At 41.4% G+C, this 27172-nt stretch overlaps 1 protein-coding gene across 48 annotated transcripts in view; it reads left to right on the forward strand.

Moving 5' to 3' along the window:
- The first annotated feature begins 2853 nt into the window (after positions 1–2853).
- LOC138923053 (ral guanine nucleotide dissociation stimulator-like) overlaps positions 2854–27172 on the forward strand; it is a 90334-nt gene continuing 66015 nt past the window's right edge. For 5 of the 48 annotated variants that reach the window (XR_011436174.1, XM_070259613.1, XM_070259616.1 and 2 more), the window contains exons 1-4: positions 2921–3097; positions 4060–4228; positions 4376–4580; positions 5134–5189. The gene's annotated coding sequence lies outside the window, so the exon portion shown is untranslated. Of the gene's footprint in view, positions 3098–4059; positions 4229–4375; positions 4581–5133; positions 5190–15178; positions 15277–19510; positions 19657–23439; positions 23535–23677; positions 23884–25923; positions 25994–26089; positions 26210–27172 lie in introns of all 48 variants that reach the window. The other 43 variants (XR_011436175.1, XM_070259611.1, XM_070259612.1 and 40 more) reach the window with 34 other exon arrangements.

Raw genomic sequence — 27172 nt, forward strand, 5'->3', positions numbered from 1 at the left:
AAGGTTTGAATACAAGAATATCTTCAAGAGGGACATTATGTTCCTCAATATTTTATAAAATGATCACTAGCCATATGAGGGTGAATGCCAGGTAAGTACACCTCCCCCAATTACTGCGAGGATGGATCAGTGTGAGGTCAAGATTAAGGTGAAGAAATTGTATTCCTTCACTTACATGGATTTACCGAGCATCTAGGAAGCCCAAAGTTATTATCAGAGGAGAAGGATATGGTCAAACATATACTACTACTTGGTCAGAACAGATGTTCTAAACTCTGTGCACTTTGCCTGGCAGGTGTACACTTGCCTCTGCACAGCTTTGAGGCTTATTAGACAGTTCAAGTTTGTTGTACCTGCCACACACTCTGCAATTTTAAGGCCTTTAAGGTATACTAAAAGTCACTGCTTTGAGGAGCTTAGAAAAAGAAGTGAAGAGTAACTGAATTCTGACAGTGTCTGTCTCACTTCTCTCTCTCTCTCCAAATCCTAAGGGGTGATCCTAGTATAAGTTACCCCTGAAGGAGATACACACTATCCTCAGGCCCTGTCCGAACTTCCTTACTGGCTCCAGGCCCATGATAGGAATAAAAAACCAGCTATGTTCAGAGTAAAATTGCAAGAAATCCAGAAATTAAAAAACCAAAAACACAAAAGGAACTCAAGATCTTGCCCAATAAAGCAGAAACTAGGTAGCACATAAGGGGGTGGATCCTTACCATATTAGATTAGGAAGGATGAATTATGTTTGGATAGGCTCAAATTAATCAATATGAGTATACTCCCTGTGGACTCAGGAGCAGCCCATGTTGCATTTCAAAGCAATGAAATATGTATTTTCTCTAATGGGATACTGACAAATGTTTTTTGAAACTCTTAGAGTGTTTCTCATGTGCAGCCATCTTTTGTGGTGATATGAAGGGATCAGTGGTGGTGGCTCTTTGATCATGAAGTTCATTGAAATGAAATAGATGGGTATTCTACTAAGATGCTTCTTGAGATATATATCTATATACATGTGAAATTCTGGATCTTGTGGGCAGAAAACGAACACAAATCACCACAACAGGGATTTAGATTCTCTTTCTAAATCCTTGATATATCCTACTTTATAGACAGGAGGCTTTGACTAAAGGGAAGGCTGGGTCCCTTTGACAAAATTCCTCATAACTTGGTCACAAGAATATACAATTAAACATTCCCCAAAAGTCCCCAAGGGAGACCTGTGGCCACATACCCATCAACTCTCCTTCAAACTGGGTTTACAGTGTATGGTGGCATCATTGGAAATTATGGCTGCTACGATTACAGTCTCACTTAGGGGTGGTTCTGAAATGTGTGGTGAAAAAAAAATCTTCCCAGTGGGTAGAGTTTAAGGAGGTATATTTAGTTCACTTTGTGAAGAACTGACATGTACTTGAGTTTCGATTTATACTGATTTATGTCCAGTAGCTCAGTGAGTTGACAGGTAGTAGGGGGCTAAACAAGAATAAGACTGGAAAATTGGTGACCAAAAGGTCTAGAAGAGACACATGCGGATGGAATTCTAAGAATAGGTATTGAATGGGGTTTATAAATGCTTAACGGAGGATAGGATATCAGAGGGAAGAGAACAAGTGAGGTGTTGGGTATTTATTCCTTTGGCTCTCCGTGCTGAGCCATGTAATGGGCATTCACAATGTTTCTCTTCCTAAGACCACAGCTCTCATAAGGGTGGCCTTTTGTGCTAAGTTCTGATAATGTCACCTACTCTCACTACAGCCCTGGGGGCGATAATAACTCTCTACCAACACTAGTTACAGGATGCTTCACTAACCCTACCCACATTTTTAGAGCCCTATTTATTAGACTCTCCTCAAGTGTCCCATGGTTTCTTGACAACTGACACCTGTTTCTTCAGGGGACCCTGACTAATAGGCCCCACAACAAGCCTGATCATAAACTCCATGGGGGTAGGGAATTTACTCTCTTTTATTTGATGTTGCTATCCCAGCACCTAGAATGATGTCGATTGTACAGTCAGTTTTCAATAAATGTTTGTTAAACGACATATGTGTGACCACTTTCTCTCCTTCGTGATCTTTATGTTAAAGTCTATTATGATTGATTTAATATAGTTTAACCAGCATTCTTGTGCTTTTGTCTGTAATTTGGTAAAGAATGACAAAGAATTATAAACGTCAGCAAAAAGCAAGCAAACTTGTCGTTATGTGCATGGAAATCCAAGATATTTAACATAAAAATTTCTGAAACAATAAGAGAATTCAGCAAGAATCAATGTTAATGTAGAAGACCCAACAGATTTCCTATAAACATCCACCCCTGGAGCACCTGTGCAGACCCTCAGTAGAATCTGCACACTGGGCCCCAGGCGCGCCAGGATGGGGCTCAGGGGTTGGTGGGTCCGGCGGCTGTAAAGGAACAGGGTGGAGGTCCCAGGTTGAAAAATTGTAAAATTATAATTTTACAGCTATATAATTTAACTACTTCAGTCGGCATGTCTTTTTCTTTTTACAAAGTCAATTTTCCTACCTAACTCCAAATTTTTTTCACACCATCTAAGTAATATTTTAATATTTTCCATATCCAATCCGTATTCAAATTTCCCCAATTACCTCCAAATGACTTATGAAAAAAATGCTATTTTAATCGGGAGCCAATAGCGGACTACCCTTTGCATTTGACAGCAGAGTTCAGGCTTAACCCTTAACCTCTTCGGGCTCGGAGGACCCTGGGCAGGAGAGATTTAAGAACACCGTCCTCCCGCTTTCGCGGAAAGGCCAAAAGTGACTTGAAATGTAGACGCGGAGGCCTATGGGAAATGTAGTTTTAAATAGGTGAGGTTCACCGCCTGGACTCCGGGAACGGGACGCCACGCTCCTTCTGCGCATGTGCAGCCGTAGCCTCCTCGTTTGTCTTCTCAGGACTCCAGAGAACCGTTGGGGAACTTTGGGGTGTGCTCGGAAAATGCAGGGTGCGCACCGAGGGCGAGGGACTAGCTGGGAAGGGTGTGCCTGTGCTTGGGGATGGGAGCAGGAAGTGTCTGGGACCTCGTCGCCCCCCGCGGCGGTGTATAAACCCGGGCGGGCCGTCAGAGCGGGTAAGGCCGATGGGGGAGACCCCGGCCCTCGGGCTGCCGGGGGGCGCAGGTGTTCGGGGCGGTCCGGGATGCCCGAGGATCGTGTGACCAGCCCGCCTGCAGCCCGACCGGAGAGAAGCCCATGTCGGCGGCGGTGGGTGCGGGAGGGAGGAGTGCGTTTATCAGGCGGACGGTGACCGTGGGTCTGCGGTGGAGCCCGAGCTCTGGAGCACTACAGGCCCGGTCAGTGCCAGCTCTGTCACCTGTTAGCAGGGGCGACAGAAGGAACCTGGGCGAGAGTCAGGGTTCTCATCTATAAATATTAATAATGATTGTTTCACGGCGACGTTTGGAAACATAGATCACTGTTTTAGACAAGTGCCAGGTAGGAAGCCTTAAGTAAGTGACAACTGCTGTTATAGTTAGAGGACGCTTTGTTTTTTTACTGGATAGTTTAATGTACCCTGACAACCACTTCACCAGAAACCGAGGCTCGGGTCGGTGGCCCGATGTGCTCGAGTCAGGAGCTCCCAGCCAGGGAATTTGGATTCGAGGGCAGGTGTGCTTGGCTTCAGTCTCAGGCTTTGTCTGATGTCACACCTGCCCAAGACTGGCATTACAGCCTTCACAGCACTTAGGAACATGGCCTGTCCCTGCGTCCCCAGGGATGTAAAGGAAAGGATGTGGATGGAATCCCACCATGTGTCACATGTATCCTGGGATTTCTAGTGTCTCTTCAGGTCCCTTGGGTCAGACAGAGGTGCCTGGCCCCCTCTGCATTGTCAGGCTTTCTGTCCTTGAAGTCTGACGTTATAATGAATTCTAAGAGTCAGCCTTTTTGCCCCTAAGATGAATTTATTTCTCAGATCCATGTCCCAGTTGCCTTGAAACAAACCAGCCCTTGTGAGGCAGGAAGCAGGGGGCCTCTGTGAGGGAGTCTTACCTGGAAGAGAGCGCCCCTCTGACCTTAGACCTCTCTCCAGAGCTTCAGAGCAGAGACAAGAGCCCAGAAAGGAGCAGATGCTAGATTTGCAAGATCAGAAGCAGGTCTTGATCCTCCTGCCCAGAATGAACCAGACTTGATGATGCCACCTTCAGGAGCCACCACACTGTGTGACAGTGGGGCATTTGGGCCGTCCCTGGGAAGTACAGGTGAGCTGGGGTGGCCCAGGGGCAGGCTGCTCAGGAAAGCCTGCTTTGTTGGAGAGCCGTGAGGGCAAGGTCTGGGGGTAAGGGACAACCAGGCAGAGGGAGGAAGTTCTGTCTCCGGTCCCCTTAAATGGCCCCCGCTATTTACAGATGCGCTGCTGTCACACATGTCCACCACCACATGTGACATTAGTGACGTTATCCTGATGTCACAGGATCCAAGAATGATGATCTGTGAAGAGTTTTCCAAGGTCACCTACTTCTAACTCTTTTGAAAGATTTAAAGACATTGGGCCTGAAAATTTCAGTGACTTGTCCAGGGAAACGCAGTTTGTGACAGTTCACTCTCTCACAGGTAAGTTACCAAAAGCATCTATCGAAAGGGCCTTTTGAGAAATACTTCCCAGCTGAAATGAACAATTACAAATTCCTGCCTTAAATCCTCCCATCTCTTTTACTAGGCTTTCCGTGGATTGTGTATACCAGGGGTTGAATAATATTACTGAGAAAAATAGATAAATGATGCATACTGAGCATTTTTCTGCTAAGTTAACTTTAATGAAGGAATAGTGTCTTGTCGTTTGGCGTCCTTTAATTCAACTGATCGGTTGTTTTTATTTCTTTCTGTTATCCAGAAGGACGCATGCGTTATTGTTAAATCAATCGAGTAAAGTTTATGTTCACTCAGTAAAAAACTGCAGATTTCAGCTCCATGGTCATTTCAGAATCACACAAAGACAGGTGTTGCTGCCTGTCCATGATCCTTCTTGTGCCTTTTCAAGGCCCAGAGGGCCCTGTGCCTATGGGGAGGATGATCCCCAACTGGGGTGCTGAGATTTGAGGAGGTGAATCTAAGAGCTGTAAGACAGCTAAATCTCAGGACCCCTGTCTTCTTTCTGTCCCCTCAGCTGAACCACAGTCCTCTGTACTCGCCCAGGAGCCACAGAGAGTGAACATCCCTCAGGTGAGCTCTTTATTCATTCCCCACTTTATATTGTAATGGATTTATAAGGTTTAGCAGGATCCATGCATTAAAGGAAAAGGAGAAGTTGAAATAGTAGAAATCAAGTCAGTCTTGAGGAAAAATATAGCGTGTTTTACTATTAATTGTGATGTTGGCTGTTAGCTTTGAGTGGGTAACCTTGTCAGGGTAAGTAGTTTCCCACTAAGCTACCTGTTTCAATCTCTTTACTTGTGATTGGGCTATTCAGATTCTCTGTTTCTTCTTGATTCAGTTTTGGGAAGTTGTATGAGTCTTAGAATTTATCTGTTTCTTCTGGATTGTCCAGTTTGTTGCTATATAGTTTTTCATAGTATTCTCTTATAATCCTTTATATTTCTGTGGTATCTGTTGTAATTTCTCCTCTTTCGTTTCTAATTTTATTTATTTGAGCCTTCTCTCTTTTTTTCTTAGAGAGTCAGGCTAAGGGTTTGTCAATTTTGCATATCTTCTCAAAGAACCAGCGCTTTGTTTCACTGATCTTTTCTACTGTTCTTTTTTCTTTTTTGGTTTCAATTTCATTTATTTCTGCTCTGATTTTTATTATTTCCCTCCTTCGGCTGACTTTGGGCTTTGTTGGTTCTCCATTTTCTAACTGTATTTTAAGATTGCTTATTTTAGATCTTTCTTGTTTTTTTAAGCTGGGCCTGTATTGCTATGAATTTCCCTCATAGGACAACTTTTTCTGCATCCCATATGAGTTGGTATGGTGTATTTTCATTTTCATTTGTCTCCAGATATTTTTTGATTTCTCTTTTAATTTCTTCAATGATCCATTGGTTGTTCAGTAGCATGTTGTTTAGTGTCCACATATTTGTCACTTTCCCAGCTTTTTTCCTGTAGCTGATTTCTAGTCTCATAGCATTTTGGTCAGAAAAGATGCTTGATGTGATTTCAATCTTCTTAAATTTATTGAGGCCTATCTTGTTTCGAAACATATGGTCTGTCCTTAGAATGCTCCATGTGCACTTGAGAAGAATGTGTATTCTGCTATTTTTGGACAGAATGTTCCATATATATCTATTATATAGTCCATCTCGTCTAGTTTTCCATTTAATTCCACTATTTCCTTGTTAACTTTCTGTCTGGATGATCTATCCATCGATGTAAGTAGACTGTTGGGGCCCCCTGCTATTATTATGTTGTTGTTAATATCTCTTTTTAGGTCTGTTAATAGTTGCTTTATGTACTTTGGTACTCCTTTGTTGGGTACACGTATATTTATAAGTGTTATGTCTTCTTGTTGGAGTGTCCCTTTTACCATTATATACTGCCCCTCTTTGTCTCTCATTGCCTTTTTTATCTTGAGGTCTACTGTGTCTGATATAAGTATTGCAATAACTGCTTTCTTTTGTTTGCCATTAGCTTAGAGTATCATCTTCCGTCCCTTCACTCTGAGCCTGTGTTTGTCTTTAGAGCTAAGAGTGTTTCCTGGAGGCAGCATATTGATGAGTCTTGTTTTTCAGTCCATCCCACCACTCTGTCTTTTGATTGGATAATTCAATCCATTTACATTTAGAGTGATTATTTATATATAAGGGCTTAACGCTGCCATTTTATCACTTGTTTTGCAGCTCTGTATTTCCCTTGTTTCTTGTCTTGTGTATTTTGGACTGCCAGTTCAGTTTGGTAGTTCTCTATGATGGTTTTCTCAGTTTTCTCTTTTTTGTGTGTGAGGAAGACTGGCCCTGAGCTAACACCTGTAAGCAATCTTCCTCTTTTTTAGCTTGAGGAAGATTGTTGCTGAGCTAACATCTGTGGCAATCTTCCTCTGTTTTTTGTATGTGGGATGCCAGCACAGCAGGGCTTGATGAGAGATGCATAGGTCTGTGCCTGGGACCTGAAGCTGCAAACCCTGGGTGGCTGAAGCAGAGCATGTGAACTTAACCATTATGCCACTGGGACAGCCCCTCAGTTTTCTTTTTTTCTGTATCATTTGTGTCTCTGTTCTGATTATTTGTTTAGTGGTTACCATCAGGTTTGTATAAAAAATCTCGTAGATGAGATATACCATTTTCTGATAGCCTCTTATTTCCTTGGTCTAAGCCAGTTCCATCCCTTTCCTCTTCCTCTGATTTGTTGGTCATAACACATTCTGTTTTGTGTTGTGATTTTGTGGTTAAAATCACAAGATTATAGTTATTTTTGATGTTTTCCTTCCCTTTATCTTTCATGTCATAATTAAGTTTTTGCTAACCTCTTCTGGTAGAGAGCTGCAATTTTCTGACTTTGGCTGCCTATTTATCTCCTTGCTCAAGGCTTTGTGAACTCTTTTTTTTCTTTTTCAGGTATGAAGGTCTTCTTGAGCATTTCCTGTTTGGGGTGTCTTGTGGCGATGAACTACCTCAGCTTTTGTTTATGTGGGAAAGTTTGTATTTCTCCACCATATCTGTAGGATATTTTTCCCTGGATAGAGTATTCTCAGCTGAAGGTTTTTGTCTTTCAGAATTTTGAATATCTCATTCTACCTTCTCGTAGCCTGTAAAGATTCTGCTGAGAAATCTCCTGAAAGTTTGATATGGTCTTTGTAAGTTATTTTCTTCTGCCTTGCTGCCTTTAAAAATATTTCTTCTTTGTCACTGACTTTTGCCAGTTTTACTACTCTATGCCTTGGAGTAGGTCTTTTTACATTGATGTAATCAGAAGTTCTGTTAGCGTCTTTTACTTGTAATTCCAGCTCCTTTCCCAGGTTTGAACAGACTTTCTGCTCCTTTCTCCCTCCCTTCTCCCTCTATAATACCCGTAGTTTTTATGTTGCATTTCCTAATTGAATCAGATATTTCTCAGAGAATTTCTTCGGTTCTTTTTAGTCTTAATTCTCTCTCCTCCTCCATCTGAAGCCTTTCTATATTTCGGTCCTCCAGATTGCTAATTCCGTCTTCCATAACGTCAGCTCTGTAATTCAGGGTATCCAGATTTTTCTTTATCTCATTGTGTTTTTCATCTCCAACATTTCTGATTGGTTTCTCTTTGTAGGGTCAATCTCTTTTGTGAAGTATTCCCTCTGTTTATTAATTTTATTCCTGATTTAATTGAACTATCTGAATTTTCTTGTAACTCGTTGAGTTTTTTAATGTTAGCTATTTTGAATTCTCTGTCGTTTACATTGTAAATTTGTGTGCCTTCAGGATTGATTTCTAGGTGCTTTTCATTTTCCTTCTGGTCTGGACTATTAATATATTTCTTCATACTATTTGATGGGGTTGGTTTGTGCCTTCACATAGATAGTATCTGGTTGCAGATTCCACCTGCCACCACTGGAGGAGGTTCAGGAGCTGTGTATTCTGAGCCTGCTGTGATCCCTGGTGTCTGTGCTTGTCCTTTGGAATCTATGCTGACAGGACCCATCTGCGATTGCCTGCTTGTAGCTGCTGCTTTGCTAATGTACGCACGGGCACTCTAGACGGGGTCCCTTGCCCTGGCTGACTGGCTGAGCTTGTGAGCCCAGCAGGGGGAGGGGCACTTCTTTTGCATGTGCCATCCCGTGGGTGTTCTCTGTTTGCCCTCGCTGTCTGTCCTCCTGGCGTGCTGGCTTCATGAAGACAACCCCACAATAGCTTAGCCTCCTCTGTGGAGCTTTCCTATGGGATGTGAGGGAACTTGGAGAGCGAAGGCATTCCTACAGAGTCTCCCCCCAGGCCCCTCTTTTCTCAGAGCTGTGCATGGTCCTGTGCCCTAGGTCATTGCTGGGGAGGGAGAGGAGATCCCCTTACTTCCTCCTCCTTCCTCCTGGGGGGTCCAGCACCTCCACCTTCAGGCATTTGGCTGCATGGGTCTCTCAGATGTCTTTTGTGTTGTGTGCCTGTCCTCTGTTGGTTTATGAATGTCCTTTTCATTCTTTCTTAGGGAGGAGAGTCTAAGGGAAGAGCTCACTCCGCCGTGATGCTGATGTCATGCCTGGTCATTCTATTTTTAAGTTTTTGAGGAATCTCTGTACTATTTTCCACAGTGGCTGCACCAATTTACATTCCCACCAGCAGTGTATGAGGGCTCCCTTTTCTCCACATCCTCTCCAACACTTCTGTTTTCTTTGTAAAGATTGGCACCTGAGCTAACATCTCTTGTCTATCTTTTTTTCCTTCTTGTTCTCCCAAAACCCTCCCAGTACATAGTTGTATATTCTAGTTGTATATCCTGGCTGTGCTGTGTGGGATGCCACCTCAGCATGGCTTGATGAGCGGTGCCGTGTCCAGGCCCAGGATCCAAACCGGCAAGACCCTGGGCTGCTGAAGTGAGTAGCGCACACGAACTTAACCACTCGGCCATGGCACTGGCCCCTCTCCAACACTTCTTATTTCTTGTCTTTTTAGTAATAGCCATTCTGATGGGCATGAGGTGATATCTCATTGTGGTTTTGATTTGTATTTATCTAATAATTAGTGACGTTGAACATCTTTTCATGTGCCTGTTGGCCATCTGTATATCTTTGGGAAAATGTCTGTTCAAATCCTCTGCCCGTTTCTTGACTAAGTTTGTTCTTTTGTTGTTGAGTTCTTTATATATTTTGGATAGCAACCCCTTATTGGATAAATGATTCGCAGATATCTTCTTCCAATTGCTAGGTTGTCTTTTCATTGTATTGATGTTTCCTTAGCCATACAGACGCTTTTTAGTTTGATGTAGTCCCATTAGCTTATTTTTTCTTTTGTTTCCCTTTCCTGAGGAGACATATTCAAAAGACACTGCTAAGAATGATAGCAAAGAGCTTACTGCCTATGTTTTCTTCTTTGGAGTTTTATGGTTTCAGGTATTACATTCAAGTCTTTAATCCATTTTGAGTTAATTTTTGTGCATGGTGTAAGATAATGGTCTACTTTCATTCTTTTGTGTGCGGCTGTCCGTTTTCCCAACAGTGTTTATTGAAGAGACTTTCCCTTCTCCATTGTATGTTCTTAGCTCCTTTGTTGAAAATTGGCTGTTCCTAAATGTATGGGTTTATTTCTTGGCTATCAATTCTGTTCCATTGATCTGTGTCTGCTTTTCTGCCAGTATCGTGCTGTTTTGATTAATACAGCTTTGTAGTATACTTTGAAATTAGGGAATGTGATGCCTCCACCTTTGTTCTTTTTTCTCTGGAGTGCTGTGGCTCTTTGGGGACTTTTGTTGTTTCCAGTAAATTTTAGAATTCTTCTTTCTATTTCTGTGAAAAATGTCATTGGGGTTTTGATAGGGATTACATTGAATCTGCAGATTGCTTTAAGTAACATGGACTTTTTCACTATGTTGATTCTTCTAATCCATGAGCACAGAATATCCTTCTATTTCTTTATGTCTTCTTTAATTTCTTTCAACAATGTCTTATAGTCTTCAGTGTATAGGTCTTTCACCTCATTGGTTAAACTTATTCCTACCCACTTAATTCTTTTTGTGATTGTAAATAGGATTGTATTCTTGATTTTTTATTTCTGCTCGTTTGTTTTTAGTTTTTTGATGGATTCTTTAGCGTTTTCTATATGTAAAATCTCATCATCCACAAGTAGTGACAGTTTTACTTCTTCCTTTCCAGTTTGAATATGTTTTATTTATTTTTCTTACTTGATTGCTCTGGCTAGGACTAAGAAGGCTGAGCGTGGGCATCCTTGTCTTGTTCCTGCTCTTAGAGGGATAGCTATCAGTTTACACCATTGAGTATAATGTTAGCTGTTGGTTTGTCATATATGGCCTTTATTATGTTGAGGTACTTTCCTTCTATAATTATTTTATTGAGAGTTATTATCATAAATATGTGGTGAATCTTGTCAAATTCTTTCTCTGCGTCTGTTGAGATGATCATGTGATTTTTATTCTTCATTTTGTTAATGTAGTTTATAACATTGATAAAGAATACTGTTGTAATCCTTTGTATTTCTGTTATATTGCTTGTGATTTCTTCTCTGATTTTATTTATTTGAGGCTTCTCTCTTTTTGTCTTATTCTACCTAAAGGTTTGTCAATTTTGTTTATATTTTCAAAGAACTAGCTCTTAGTTTCGCTGATCTTTTCTATTTTCTTTTTACTCTCCATGTCATTTATTTCAGCTCTGATTTCTAGTAGTTCCTTTGTTCTCCTGACTTTGGGCTCTTCATTTTTCTTCTTTTCTGATTCTGTTGGATGTATTGTTAGATTGTTTCTTTGAGATTTTTCCTGTCTCACAAGGTAGGCCTGTGTTGCTAGGAACTTCCCTCTTAGTACTGCTTTTGCTGTATCCAATAGATTTTGGTACACTGTATTTTCCTTTTCATTTGCCTCCAGATATTTTTCCATTTCTCCTTTAATTTTGTTGTTGTTCCAATAGTTAATGAATAGCACGTTGTTTAGGCTCCACATATTTGTGACTTTTCCAGCTTTCTCCTTGTGGTTGATTTCTAGTTTCATACCATTGTGGTTGGAAAAGATGCTTGATATCTTTTCAGTCTTCTTAAGTTTATTGGGAGTTGTTTTGTTTCCCAACAAACAGTGGATCTTTGAGAATGTTTCATGTGTACTTGAGAGAAAATGTATATCCTGCTGCTTTTGGGTTGAATATTATATATGTATCTGTTCAATTCATCTGGTCTAGTGTTTCATTGAAGATCAACGTTTCTTTGTTGATTTTTCTCTCTAGAAGACCTATCCATTGATGTAAGTGGGCTATTAAAGTTCCCTACTCTTATGGTGTTGCTGTCAGTTTCTCCCTTTAGATCTGTTAATAGTTGTTTTATAGACTTTGGTGCTTCTACGTTAGGTGCATATATATTAATAAATGTTATGTCTTCTTGATGGATTATCCCCTTTATCATTATATAATGCCCATCTTTGTCTCTTGTCTTTTTTGGCTTGCAGTCTATTTCGTCTGATAGAATTATGGCTACACTCACTTTCTTTTGGTTGTCATTTGGTCGGAGTATCATCTTCCACCCCTTCACTCTGAGCCTATGTTTTTCTTTAGAGCTGAGATGGGTCTCCTGGAGGCAGCACATTTTTGGGTCTTTTTCTTAACCTGTCCAGCCTCTCTGTCTTTTCATTGGTGCATTCAATCCATTTACATTTAGGATGATTATGGATATATAGGGACTTACTATTGCCATTTTATCTTTTGTTTTATGGTTGCTCTATATTTCCTTTGTTTCTTTTTCCTTGTGTTTCTCACTACAATTTCAGCTTGACGGTTTTTGGTGATGTGTTTTTCAGTTTCCTCTTTTTTTATGTTTCGTGACTCTGCCTTAATTTTTGTTTTGTGGTTACCATGAGGTTTGTATAAAAGGTCTCACAGATGAGATAGTTCTTTTTCTGCTGATAGCATTTTTGCTTCATTTGACTAGGCAAGTTCTGTCCTTTTCTTCTTCCCTTGCTATTTTTGTTGTCAAAATTCTTTCTTTCTGTATTGTGAATTTGTTACCAAATTGGAACGGTTAATGTTATTTTTAATGCTTTCTTTCCCTTTAACCTTTGCATCATAATTGTTTACTAACATGTTCTGATACAGAGTTGCAGTTTTCTGATTTTATCTATTTATCAACTTGTTTAATGCTTTGTATCCTTTGCCTTTTCATTTCAGACAGGAGAGCTCTTTTTGACATTTCTTATAAGGCAGGTCTAGTGGCGATGGACTCCCTCAGTTTTTGTTTCTTCCTCACACTTTATTTGTCAGCTGCAGCAGTGGACCCCCAGCTGTCGCAGCACCCAAGGACACAGAGCTGATTATTACAGTGTTGATTAATACAGTCCCTAACTAGCTCTCAAATACTTGTACTTTTCTGCATCCTTTCTGAAACCACCCTAGTCGAAGTAAGCAACTAAGTAACTGGATGACTTTAATGACCTCATGTCTCTGATCCTCAATTTCTTGGTTTGTGAAATGAGGCAGTTAGAAGGAACACCAAGTTTCTTCCTTCTCTATATTCTGTGATTATCAGAATCTACAACTATGGAGAGACTCAGGGAAAAATCAATTCCAATGTTTTGGGAAACCATCTCACTTTCTCCATTTAAATTAACTCTTGGGGTGACTGAGATTGTGCCTCGTATCCTCTCATAGCACTGCTCGTAAGGACAGTCTCAGAATCTTCAAGACAACTTAAAAGAAGGCCCTTTCTCTTAAATAGGAATCTGCCTTATGCCATGTTTTGAGCTGTAGAAAATATTTTAGAATGAGATTCTAGTGTTGGTAACAAATTTATCTACATTGCTAATTCATCTGAAAGCTCCTATTCTTGAAAATGTCCCATGTGGGGGTAAAGAAGTTCCATGTAAAGGTTTAGTCCATTTTTGTTGACAATCTCTTGAGTGGATGTTAAAAACCTGGATAACAGGATAATGTTCATGGAGATTGGGGGGAGGGACAGTGATGAATGAGTTTGGTTGACTTTCAGCAGTAGTAAGGTCAAAATGAAAGCATTATAAAAGAAGAGTAGAGATTTAGGTCAGGGCTTTCTATGAAAAACAAGTAAAAACCATAAGCAGATGGAAAAAGTTTAAGTGACACAGTATGGCAGATTCCACTGATGAGTTTAATAGGCAGCCATTTTAGTGGCACAGAGAGTAGACTGATTCAAGGGACAAGAACCAAAAAGCAAGGGGTCCCATCCTGCCCTGAGGATTATTTTGTTCTGAAGTGTGTTAGCCCAGCTGAGTGAAGACCTGGGGAGGATGTCGTAGATCCTCTAAAAGGGGCATCCATCAGCTGCAGGAAGATGTGCCATCTCTCCCCAAAGCTCATTAGCAGATTGGAAGTGGCATGCTGCATTACTCTGATTAGCATTAATTTTATAATTCTAGGCATAGAACTTTCCTCCACATGAGTCAGCCTTCACACAAAAACACAGACGCACATGGTGTGGATAAAACACAAGTAACCTTACTGCTGCTTCCCATCTTCCAAGGACCCAGTGGGAAGGAAAACGTGGTTCCCTAGCAAAGAGGGGAGTTAAGGGCTGGAGTTTTCCAGCTCTCCAAGCTGGGTGCAGGTCCCACAAATCGGGGAGAAGTGCAATGCCATCTTTCTGGCAGACCAAGACTTTGGGAAAACTGGGTCCTTCTGATCTGGTTAGGGAAGACGCAGTACTTCCAACAGCCACTGCAGCAAGGCAACAGCAGCATTACAAGTGAGATGAGGAACGTTACCTCAGAGCCTCCCAGGGAGAGAGCATTGAGGCCCCTACCGTTTATTGGGATAACTGGTTCCTGGCCCTTTGGAAAATACCCAGTCATCCCAGGGCTAGACTTCTCAGGAAAAGTAACTTGCCAATCCCTTTAAAATTTGCAGCTAAAACCTATCTACGCTTTTATTTGTTACATGTATTGTTGGGGCTTCATTTCAAACTGCTATATTACAAAACTGTGTTTCAGATAACTTTAAATCCATGGCAGTGACTTTCAAATTCTTTTGATGGCAACTCACAAAATAAATCTATAAATTATTTTTTATTGTAAATCAGTATATACGCACACACACCAAAGGAATATAAAAATTTTATGAAACTGTTCTTACCTTTTTACGTGTAATACACTCTAATATTATCTATTCCATTTTGTTTCATTGTTTTTTAAGTGCTTGTCACACTCTCTAGAATTATTTCATAATCCACTAGTTGGTCAGGACCTGCAGTTTGAAAAGCACTATTTTAAAATTATTGCTTCCAGGTACCCTAGCCGGTAGTCTGGTATCCAGATTTTTAAAAGGCTTATTAAAATGCATCATCAAAAAGCAATATTTGCTAAAGGACCCTCAGTCTCTATAAAGAGCACTCTCTTGGGGATTCCAACCACAAGTTACCAGATAAATAACCAGCTTTCCTTTGCAGAACTGAGATGTGAGCTCAACACCAAGTAAAAATGACATAAAATCAGAACAAAGTTGGAAAAGGAGGACCACCTCCAAATGCAATATGTGGTCCTTCTGGGAAACATGACGCAGCCTAGAGTGAGGTGAGGGGGACAAAACAGAAAAAAAACATTAATGGAGAAAAAATCAAGCTTGTAACTTCTGTCTCCAGGCTTCACAAGGTGCACTTGTACTTCCAACCCTAAGAGACAGAGTGATGTTCAGCATGACTCCATAATCCTGTGGCCTTGAGAACCTCAGCAGACATCAGTTAAGTCATTTAAGGATAACTGCAAATTAAATTAGTTCATCCTAACTCTATATGACTCCACTCATAGTTGGAAGTTAGTATATTGATAAGGAGATCTGATCGGTGGTTACCAGGGAAAACGGGGGGTGGGGGGAGGGCACAGAGGGGGAAGTGGTGTACCCACAACGTGACTAACAAAAATGTACAACTGAAATCTCACAAGGTTGTAATCTATCATAACATTAATAAAAAAAAATTAGTTCATCCTAATTACGCAAAAATGATAAATTCAAATAAGCAAGGTAATTCAATTCTGAATTAAAAATTTTTTCAATCACTTGACATCTCAAATCAAAGCAAATGGGTAATGTTACCAATTATATCAATTCGACTCTATATTTCAATACATAAACATATGATGAACAATTAAAATTCTTATGTGATATGCATTTAACTTGTTAACATTTATGCTACAGTAGGGAACCACACTCGAGAAACAGGGTCATGTCCTTGAAAACCAAAGAAGGTTATCACAAAAGAGTCTTTGTAAGAATCCAGCAACAGGATGAGTCCCCAAAATCTATTAAATAAACTATCCCACAGGAAAAGTGAGGCAGATCACACTAGTAAAGGCAACACTATGGAAGCTTATGCAATAGTTATCAAGGGAAACATTTGATACATAATAAAAATATTTAGTTTTAGGAAGCAGTATGATAGGCTCTGATATGGTTGCACTTATGAGTACAGGACTTTCATAGGAAGGAAAGAAATGGAAATTCACTGAATGTTTGTGTTTTGTCATGCATCACTAAATACCTTCGATTACATTATAGCATTGGAAACTAGGAAGCAGAAATGTGAAATAACTTGTTGTAGGCCACACAGTAATAAATGACAGAACTAGGACTTAAACTCCATCTTCTAATTACACATCCATTATTCTTGTCACATCAATACCACTTTATCCTGAACTAGTACTCAAAATATGATAGTGCTTAAAATATTTGCTTAAGCATTTCTAAGGATTTCTGATCAAGGTCAATTCAAATTCCAATTTCAAGGCTAATGAATAAGAAAGTGACCTTTAAAAGGAAAAAAATACGTAAAAAATATACATGCATTCCGGGTGGCATCATGAATCTTCAAACTTTCGATATTCTTTGTGTCTCGTGTAAGGATGAAAAAAGTTATCTATTGCTGTATAACAAACCACAACAAAGTAGAGTAGCTTGAAACAGTAACTTATTCTTGTCTCTTATTGTTCTGTGGATTGGCTGGGATTCGCTGGGCAGTTCTTGCTTGGGGTCTCCTAGGAAGTACAGTCAGATGTCAGCTTGGGCTGAAATCCTCTTTGCCTCTATTGTGCTGGATGTCAAGATGGTTCATTTCTGTGTTTGCTGAGGATGCTGGCTGTTATCTTATTCGGGGCTGCCAACTGGAGGGCCTGCATGTGGCCTCTTCGTGTGACTTGGGCATCTCTCAAAGTGGTGGCTGGGTTCCAAAAGAAAGCATCCCAAGAGGATATATTCCAAAAGACCAGGCTTCTTACAGCCTAGCCTCAGAAGTCCCAGAAAGTCACCTCCACAGCATCCTATTGGTTGAGCCAGTCACTGAGGCCTAGGGGGAGGGATGTAGACTCCATCTTTTGATATGAGAAGCAGCAGGCAATAAGGGAGGGAGGGAGACTGCCCATCTCACCTTAGTCTTTAGCCTCCCATCTGGCATCTCTACTTTACCCAACTGAGTTAGAAGGGGAAATAGATGATACAACTACAATAACACAAATTATTGTGTGGTGTTTTCTCTATCTCTTTGGCACTCTCTCTTTCTCTGGAAACACAGCACTTCTTGAATGAATGGATAAATGAGTCTCTCCCTTTTCCTCTCTACTCCTTTTTTGCCTCCTCACCTTTCTTTTCTTCTTTTTAACTGCAGATGAAAGGTTAAAAAAAAATGTGTTAAGCAGCAACATACTCTAATTAGTAAATCTTATAGTTAGTTTCTACTCAGATCTCCCATTTCGTGTCTACCTGCCCGATTCAGTCATCGTCCTATCAGGGAAGGTGATAAGAATGCAAGCAAAGGAGAGAAGAGAGGGAAAAATGGGAAAGCAAAAGTAGATTATCGAGGGAAGAAGGAAAATATAAATGGGAAGGGAAATAAATCAGGAGCACTGAACACCGTTAAGCCCAAATGGCTGAAAAGACAAAGGGAAAGAAGCAAATTTTTCCCTTATGATGCTGCATCCATCCTTCCTTCCTTTCCAATCCATGGCCGCCATCGCCAGCCTAGTCTAACCTTATTTCTTAATGCCTGAATTTCTGCTATATCATCTTACCTAATCTCCCTGCCTAGTTTTTACCCCTTAGAAATCATCAAAAATGGGGCCAGCCCGGTGGTGTAGTGGTTAAGTTTGTGTGCTCCTCTTTGGCGGCCTGGGGTTTGTAGGTTCCCATTCTGGCACAGACCTATACACTGCTGATCAGGCCATGCTGTGGCAGGCGAGCCACGGATGAAATGGAGGAAGATGGGCACGGATGTTAGCTCAGGGCCAATCTTCCTCCAAGAAAAGAGAAAGAAATAAAATAAAATAGATCATCAAAAACACTCCTTTCCTCATGGTGCTCTCAGTTACAAAAAAAGAAAAGAGAACACTAAATGACTTCTGAAGGATTAAGTCCAATAGAAACATTTTAAGAATTTTCATAATCTGACCTAACTTTCCTTGCCACTCTTGTTTCTCAAGTCTCCCATATGTGAAACTCTTTACTCAGCCAGAGCACTCTACTCAATGTATCCAAATACACAGAAAAATGAGACTAGATCTCACTATTACATCATGAAAAATACAAAACCTGAATCAAGGAAAATAACAGACAACAAAAATATTACATTACAGAAAGCAGTGTGGTGACATTATAAGCTTCTAATTATAGCGCTTATGGTCCAGCTCACTTCTCATGAATACAGCCTTCTCCTTTTGTCTTCTGTCCTTTGCTCTAAGGATCCTATCACCAGGAGCATTCCCCGCCGCTCTCTGCCTTCCTAAATCCTGTCTCATCAGGACCCACAACATTAACTGACTAATTTGGAAGACGTGTGATTAACAGAAGCATTCTGGACCTGAAGTCCCTTGTTAACACTACAGCATCAGATTTGATTCTCGATGGACACCAAGTCACTCAAATTCCATCTCAGTTTTTACTCTGTAGATTTGTTCAGTATACAGTTGATTAAAAGACCATTCACCCCAGTTTGGTAGATAATTCAACCAGCCTCCAATCCAAAGTTTGTACAACTTTGATTTGTAGTAATTACAAACGGTAATTACAGAAACAGTTAAAACATTCATTGCTAATATTGTAACTCTTTGGGAACCTGATATAAATGCAGTTTTAAAAAAACAGGATACTTGAAGATAGTAACGTACACCGTGATTAACAAGATTTTGTGGTGAGAGTAGTTTATTGTCAGGTATAATTAAAGCTGTAGATGCTATTCTGAAAGTACAGACTTTAGGGGGCAAGGGAAGAGAGTTTTTGAAGCAAAGTACAAATTAGGAATAATTACAGTGATGGTTATGGAATGTCAACATCCATTTCATCATGATGAGCTCAGTCTCCTTCAAAATTCACTTGAGTCCGGGAAAGCATTAGTGTAAGACAAAAGGCAGCTTTGGGAAAAATACCTTTGAAGTATTAAGGAGTAGAGTGATTGGCAGTCAGCAAACATAAAAATGGACGAAAGAGTAAATGTCTTGATCACCTACGGAAAGTGTACACTTGAAGTATCTTATTAAAAAACCAGTTTTCTTTTTCATGTCCAATGTTGAATGCACCTGCAATTGTTGTTTTTTAATCTATTTTGATCCCCAAACTGGATATAACTAAATGTTTTATGGGAGTCTATAAAGGTGATGAAATTATAAAGAAAAGTAAGTGAAAGATTATCAGACAGGAGAGTGGAGGCTTCTGGGGTGATATCAACATTGTATGATTTGACATGAGTGGTGGGTCTGTGGGTGCTCACTTCATTCTCCTTGTTTATGGTTTATGCGTGTTGCTGTTTACAAAGCAGTTATGTAGAAAATCCGCTGACACTACTACCTTCGACAGTTCATTAGCCCAAGGGTGTCTGTTATGCTTTAACCAGGGCTTTGCTCATGTTCCCTTTTGCCCACATGAAGCCAGTTGTGCATTAAGAGATGACACAAACATCTCTTGAAACAAGAGATTTCTTCTTGTTTTCTAGAAGAAGTAGCGAAGCTGGTCTAGCGCTTGGTGATGTTTCCAAACAGTCCTTTTGTGAATGGCCGTGAGAAGATGTCCTTCTTCAGCCAAGGATGAAGTCTTATACTTTGTATTATTTAAAGTACCTGATGCCATGCTACACAACTAGTGAGTGTGCATCCATCCATCTGACAGATATTTATTGACTCACCTACCAGCTGACTGCCTGGGAAGCCAGAGCAGTTTGCCAACTAATATGGTTAATTGGGATTTGATAAGTGCTATAAAGACACCAGAGATTCAGCAGTTTCTCCCAGCTATGGAACTTATTTTGGCTAATGGATATCACTCCCACTCCCATTTCAATCTTACAAAGGGATGCTAGAAGAGGATTGAGCAGTCAGAAGGTGGAAACTTAATAAAAATTGAAAGTCAGAGACGGGAGGGAATGAAAGCAGCAGAGGAAGAAGGAGGCAGAGACTGGACGGCCAGCAAGGCCTCAGTGCCCTGCACAGTTTAAGCTGAGCCAGGTATTCTTCCTGTTTCCTTGCTTGATCTTTGCTTGATCCTCCCTCTTGCCGACGCCCTCACCTGGAGGAGTCAAGCCCAGCACAGATGCCACTGAGACAGGTCAAAGCCAGGGAAAGGTCCTGGGATCAAAACTTGGCTAAGTATGATCCAAACTTCCAAGCAGTCAGAAGTAGAAAGAGCCAGAAGATAAACCTAACCCATTTTTGAAGGGGTGCCAAAGGTGAAAAGCAGGAAAACCAAAATTACTCATCAAGTCTAAAGGGGGAGCACAGAGCCAGAAGCTGAGAGGAGAAGAGGAGTCAAGCGAGTCAGTGCCAGGTAAAAACAGAAATAGAGAGTTGAAAAAAAAAAAAAAAAACAAAGCAAAGCGAAATGAAGGGTCCAAGACAATAATTGGGAGCATTCCTTGGGGTTTGATAATGGATTTTATGGGTTAGCTTAAGTTAAAAGCAAAAGATGTGAGCAGATACCTTCCTTCCTTCTGACATTATCTCCCACCTTATCAACAGTCCATTGTTACCAAGGCATTAACAACACTTACCAAACAAAGTCTAGAAGCCCTTTGGGCAGTCTTGCTAAGAACCATCTTAGTCTAGACTGATTTGGCCTTGAGGATGACCACATCTCCTCAGGACAGTTCTCCCTGGAGTCCTCCATTGGCTATTTTGGGAAATGACGCACTTGGACAAATGGTCTACCTAAATGAATGGTTCAGGTCTGAGCAGCATGAGACACTGGCAGATAGGAATGCCTCCCTTAGCAGCAGGAAATTCAGCACTTACCACGTCCCATGCGGCATGCTCTCCCAGAATACTTTTAATATGATATCCCAGTGTATTTAACATTTTAAAATTACTCCATTTGGTTAAAATCAATTAGATTTTTTTGAGGATCTTGGTCTTTCTCCAGCCCAGTTTAAACCATAATTTCCTGAAGACTAGGATTATCTCGCCATGTTCTTTTTCACGTCCCCGTCGTTTCTAGTCAAGCCTCAAAACGTGAAGTCTGCACTGTGGGTTCATAGCACCTCAGAGATCATCTCGATTCTCCCCATCCCACAGTGGGAAATTGACCTCAGTGAACGTGGAGTAGAGTGTTTAGTATCAGCCTTAAAATAAGTGTTTTCTTTTTTATTGTCTTTTCTTCCTGTCTGCTTTTCAGAGTAGAAGCAACAGTAATTTAAACTTTTCTACTATGTGACCTACACTCCACAGGTACCTTATAATAGCTGAGCCAGGGCTTAACAAAGGAATTGGGTGTGTGTGGTATTTGTGTGAGCATGTGCTTGTGTGTGTGTGTGTGTGTCACAATCTGATTGCCGATGTGGGATGGGAGATGGGAAAGAATGTTTAGGCACTTGTGTATTTATATCAAAGAGATGGTAGGACCCACAAAAAAGCATTTTTTGTGATGTTAATGTTATATTTTGGGGGGAGGTTTTGGGGGAGGAAGATTTGCTTCTAAGGGGTGGACTCATATCTCTGTGTGGGGAGGCTCAGTTATAACGACAACTGAAGTCTCTCCTGGCGTTGGGATATTTCATTCTCGTAGGGAGAAATGCAATGCTCATCCCTCCTCCCTCACACCCCCCACCACTTCCTTGGTGCCCTTCCAAGGTAGGGCCCTTGGTGCTGGCTGCTCATTCCTCCCCCAGGGGTGGCTTTCCAAGGCCAAGAGGGCCAGAGAGGGCTGCTGCCAGAGATGCTTCTGTTCTGGCTCCTTCTCACTCCCCTTCCTGTCTGCTGGGCCTTTTGGTGGCAGCACCTAGTCCTGACGGGGTTAGAGTACCACCCTGGAGCGGATGGTGTGTGCACCAGCAAGCATCCAGTCAATTCATGAGTTATCCTCTGCGTGAGCTGGGCTGTGATGTGCCGTTATCTTCCTGCTCCCATTGTACACTTCACACACCAGCTTTCTCTCCAGACAGTTGTTTGATCACTAACTACTTCGAATATCATGACCATAGGCTCATTTATTTTTTTCTGTTTTAAAGGATGGTGCTGGTGTGCACAGGGAGCAGCCACGTCAATTTACACATTTGCCAAGGTATCCGATTGTGAGCTGCCTATCAAGGTGCTGACTTTAATAAAAGCTTATTACCATGAGCATTATTTAGCATTTATGTGGCTCCTCACAATTGTTTACCCATTATTTCTCAGCGCTCCCCTGTCCAGGTGATCAGTGTTAGCAACCCGCATTGTAGAGGCAATAAATCCGGGGTCCTGGAGAGGTTTTAGTAATATCCCCAAAAGGACACAAAGTGAATAACCACAGAACAGTGACTTTCCTGGAACCCCTTGAAACTGGCCTGGACCCCTCTCCCTCTAGCATACTTGGCGAGTTCACTCATTCCATCATCTGGTTTGCAGACCTGCACAGGGTGGGCTCTTCTCACAGATTGCAGCTCCGATACCCTGAGGCCTTCCCTGGCAACCTTATCTACAACAGCATCCCCTCCCCAAGGCTCTATCACATTCCTGTGTTTATGGACTCCACAGAGCTTAGTGCCACCTGAAGTTATCTCGTTTATGTGAAGTTGTGTGTCTTTGTGTTTGTTGTCTGTCTGCACCATTCAGGAAGGTCATCACTATGAAAATAGCAGTCTTGCCTGGGTTGTTCATGCTGTGTCCATCCTCTTTGTTGAAAGCACCTGTCATTACAGTAGGCACTCAGTAATGCTTGTTGAGAGAATGACAAAGACAGACCCTGTAAATACTGTTACTCACACGTCATTTTCTTTGCCTTTTTATCTCTTTCTGGATTTTCTGGCCATAGTCACACATACAGTCAGTTATTCTCAATTACGCTGGAGCTAATGATCCAGGCTGTGGATGGCCCAGGTCCTTGGCTTCCTTCCCTCTCTGGCTTCCTCTCCTCTGGAGATTCCTCCAGATCTTTCGGTCTTTTCTGGCCTTAGTTGAGAGGGGTCGAGAGGAGAGTAGGGCAATGAAAGTCCTATTAGACAATTTTGCAAGTTCTAATAGCTTTTGACAGGTACAAAGTTGAAATTATTGATCTGAAGATTTATTTTTTACCTTATTTGTGGATTTAAAAAAATGCATCTGTTTTATATATGCAGTACAGTGAAAAGTGCTTTGAAGAAGTTAAAAACACTGGATAAATGTAAGAGAGAATTATGTATGTATGTAGTCCCATTAACCTTGGTAATTGAGACTTGGTTGTAGATTTAAAATATAATTAGTTTTGATAGAACAGTAGCTCACACTTTTCTAATGGGTAGAGCCAGACGAGGCTTAGAAAACGTACCTTTGGTAGATTTTATTTTTGAGCCATCAAATCAAGACAAAGCTTACAATTCCTTCAGAGGCTAAAAGGGTGGCAGTAGTCGTGATTTCTCATCAACAAGTAAGAATAGGCAAATGGTCTTAAACGATTGAGTTTTCTTGCTTCAAATTTCAGGACAATGAGAATACAGTTTCCTCCGAAAAAATCTTAGGCTGATCTTGGAAGAAAGACCCCCTGGATCATCTAAAAATAAAGTTTTCTATTTAAAGGTTGGTTTTAATGTTCATTATAGCCCTATGTGCTACCAGAAAATGGTTTGCCTTTTTGTTTTAAACATAAGGAATCAATGTAACGCCTTATACCTGATAACCTGTGCTGTTGTATTTGGTCCTCCCTACAACTCTGTCCATAGATATTATTGTTGCCACTTTATAGATGAAAAAACGGAAGCAAAACCATTAAGTGCCTTCCCCAAGGTCTTAAAAGAAGTCACCAAGAAGGTGGTGTGGCTCAAGTCTCCTGACTCCAGTTTACTATTTCCCACAATAATGTTGGAAAACCACATTGGAACGGGAAGACTCATTCCAAGTACTGCTGTCACACCAGCAAGCTTCAAAGGTCAGGCAGATATTTTACTTTACGGTTAAATTGGCCACGTTTGCTCAGTGTGTGCTATATCCCAGGCCCTGTGCTTTGCCCTGGGAGGATTCTGGGAAAGTAAAAGACGGATTAGACTTTTCTGGCTCTTACAAGCTGGTGGGAATGGGAGACACATACATACAAACGTGGAAGGGCAAGGGGGACAGTGCACTAAGAGAGATACACAGCTCTGTGGGAGCAGGGGAGGAGCAGTCTCTGAACACGTTCCAGGAAAGGAGTCACCTTCCATGCCAAGATGAACTTTGCATGAATAAAGATTTAAGTGAGGAAAGATTGAGAAGAGTGAAGAGGGGAATGGGGTGTCGACCAAATTTCATCCACCTGCAATTTTACTTACTCAAATTTTATCTACCACGGCAAGAAGTTAGTGTCTAATATTTTAAAATTACTTTTAAATACAAGTATTTGTGTATTAGTTATATAAATAGAGGTAAACACCAGAACAACTATGATAGAAACAGCTCAAGTGGTTTCCATGGGGAATGGAACTGGGGGGATAGGAAGGATTGGGGTTGTGAGGTGGGGGAGGGCCTGCCGTGGTTCTTTATAAAGCCTTCAGTACTATTTGGTTTTAAAGGCACAGGTATGGATTCCTTAGATAAATATTAATTTTTAAGTGAGCCTTAAAGAATGAGTAAGGTTTCTCCAAGGAGAGGGAGGAGGTGGGTATTTATAGCAGAGGACCCAACATTAACAGAGAGAGGCGGCAGGAGAGCAGAGGGAAGAGCAGGTGACCCATTAGGATGACTGTGGAACACACCTCCCTGCGTGGGGACACCTGAGCTGGTGCTTGATTGCAGAAGGCCTTGGATAGAAGGGCGCGCACAGAGACACACACACACACACACACACACACACACACACACTCTCATGTGGTTGTCGGCAGGAAAGCAATAAAGGGTATTGGGCAAAGGGGTGATATGCTCAGAACTGAGCTTTACGTACAGCAGTGGTTCTCACCTTGGAGATTACCTTGCTTGTTAAAATTGCTGGGCCCCACATCAAAGTTTCTTCTTGAGTAGGTCCAGAGTGAGGCCCGAGAATCTGCATTTCTAATAAGTTCCCAGGCAATGCTAATGCTGCTGGTCTGGGAACCACAATTTGAGAAGCAATAATAGAGTAATCTGGCAACAAGGAGAAGTCGAGACTAGAGTAGTGGGAGAATGAAGGTCAAGGGACTGTTCCACTAGGACAGAGCAGAAGGAATGGGGCCCTGATGGTTAGTGACGGTGAGAAAGTCCAGAACAGCAATCAAGAAAACAGACTGACGGCTTCAAAGGATAGAGGACCATTGGGCCATGTTCTGGGTCACACCAAATCACAAATCACTGTTAAATCTCCAGTGCTTGGGCCAAGTATGCCAAGAAGCACCTGAAATTCATTTTTAAAGCAGCAATCCTGTCTAGAAATTAAGCTGTGAGTTTTGCCTTACTTTCCCTTTCTTCCCCATCTCTAACCTCATTCTAGTGCAATTTAGGTTACAAAAGCATCTTCCAGGGAGAGCATTCATATCTGCACGTGGTCAGAAAGTGTATCTGTCTGTATATATAAAATCGTATTAAAGCTGGTTTCCTTATTATTTCATTTTAGAACATCCCTGTAGCTAAATGGTGTTCAAAGTAAACATGGAGAACAGAAAGCATCCATCTCTACCTAGTGGGGCAAAAAATGACTGAATTCCCATACCATATAAATACCCCATGAAAAGACAGAGGAATCCTTGATCCGCCCAACATTCACTGAGTATCTGCCTTGTGGCAAGCACTGCGGATGTGCTTGGATACAAAGATAAATAAAACGTGGGCTCCACTCCCAGCAGTTCAACATCTAGCCGTCTTTGTCCCATGCTCTTAAATCTTGCTAAGGCTTGGGTTTTGTTTGTAATAGAAATTCTAAAGCAGGGACAGAAGAAGTTATCTTTTCTAAATTGCCCACCTCTGTTGTCTAATTATTCCACTGAGGAAAACACTTGGTCCTGGATTACTTCGCTGAGCTCAGATATGTTTTGCTGACACACAGAGTCTGGGCAGCATCCAGCCCCCCGTTTACTCCCTGGTCTTTAAGTCTAGTAAGTATTTTATCATTTACACCTTTCGATGTCCAAAGAGAGTGCCGCTCGGGGTTTAACACATGTAATTTCCTTTACTACCTCCCCAAATAACAGGGTCATTTCAGGACCAGGACAGTTTGGCACTGGGACGTGTTTCCCAGAAGTACTAATAGTTCGAGAGAGGAGCAAGTGTCTTCACATCTGCAGGTCTGGGTGCCGAACTTTCTACTGTCGGTGAGAATCATGTCCCAGTGAAAATGTAGAAGTGAACCAACCCTCAAAGGGATAAGGTGACAGGGAGTGGTGTTTACTTGAGTCAGAGAGTAACTGAAAATGACTTCTGCAGCTGGAATAAAACAAAGGGTTGAAGGTCAACTTCCTCTTTGATTTTGGCTAGTCAGCAGTTCAAGCAGCCTTTTCAAATGTTTCGTGTCTGCTGACTTGTCCAACTCTATAAAAGACCCCACATCTTGCACCAACCTGTACCTCTTGGGCACTGGAGCGAAACAAAAGGAAAAATGTTCCGTCTTATTAGAATTAATGAAGTCATGCCACTCACATCCGTCCACGTTACTCCACTTTGGTCACCACCATTGTGGTCCATGCTGACATCATTTCTCTCGTAGATTACTGCAGTGGCCTTCTCACTGGTCTCTCACATCCTGTTTACCCCATCCAAAGCATTCTTCACATTAAATCACTGTAATTCATTAATTCACAGTATTAATTCACAGTAATCTTTTGGAAACTCAAATAATACAACTAAAATCTGAATACCCTACACATATAAAGAAATCCTAACTTAAAAATTTCCCCTGGCTCCCCATTGCTCCAAAGACTTAACTAGTTGATTTGGCCCAGAGAACTCTGCTTAATCGGTGCCTCCCACGCTTTTCCCTCTTCTTGCTGCATCACGTTCCTCCCTCCTCACTCTCCCTGCTCTCATCACCCAGATTCCTCTGCCTGGAACACTTCTCCCTCCCTGCTTTGCCAAGTTGTCTCCTACTCACCTTTTACCTCTTAAGCCTTATCAGCTCCTGAGGGGTGGGTGAGGAAGACCCTCTTCTCCTTGGTTAGGCCAAATCCCCATGTTTTAAACTCCCTTGGCACCGACAACCAGCTCATGAACCCTTCATAGAATGTAACATGGGACATTTACACAATCTCGTATGATTAATTTCTGCCTGATCTCCCCTC

Source organism: Equus caballus, unplaced genomic scaffold, assembly GCF_041296265.1.
Source record: "Equus caballus isolate H_3958 breed thoroughbred unplaced genomic scaffold, TB-T2T haplotype2-0000440, whole genome shotgun sequence".
Taxonomy (NCBI): Eukaryota; Metazoa; Chordata; class Mammalia; order Perissodactyla; family Equidae; genus Equus; species Equus caballus.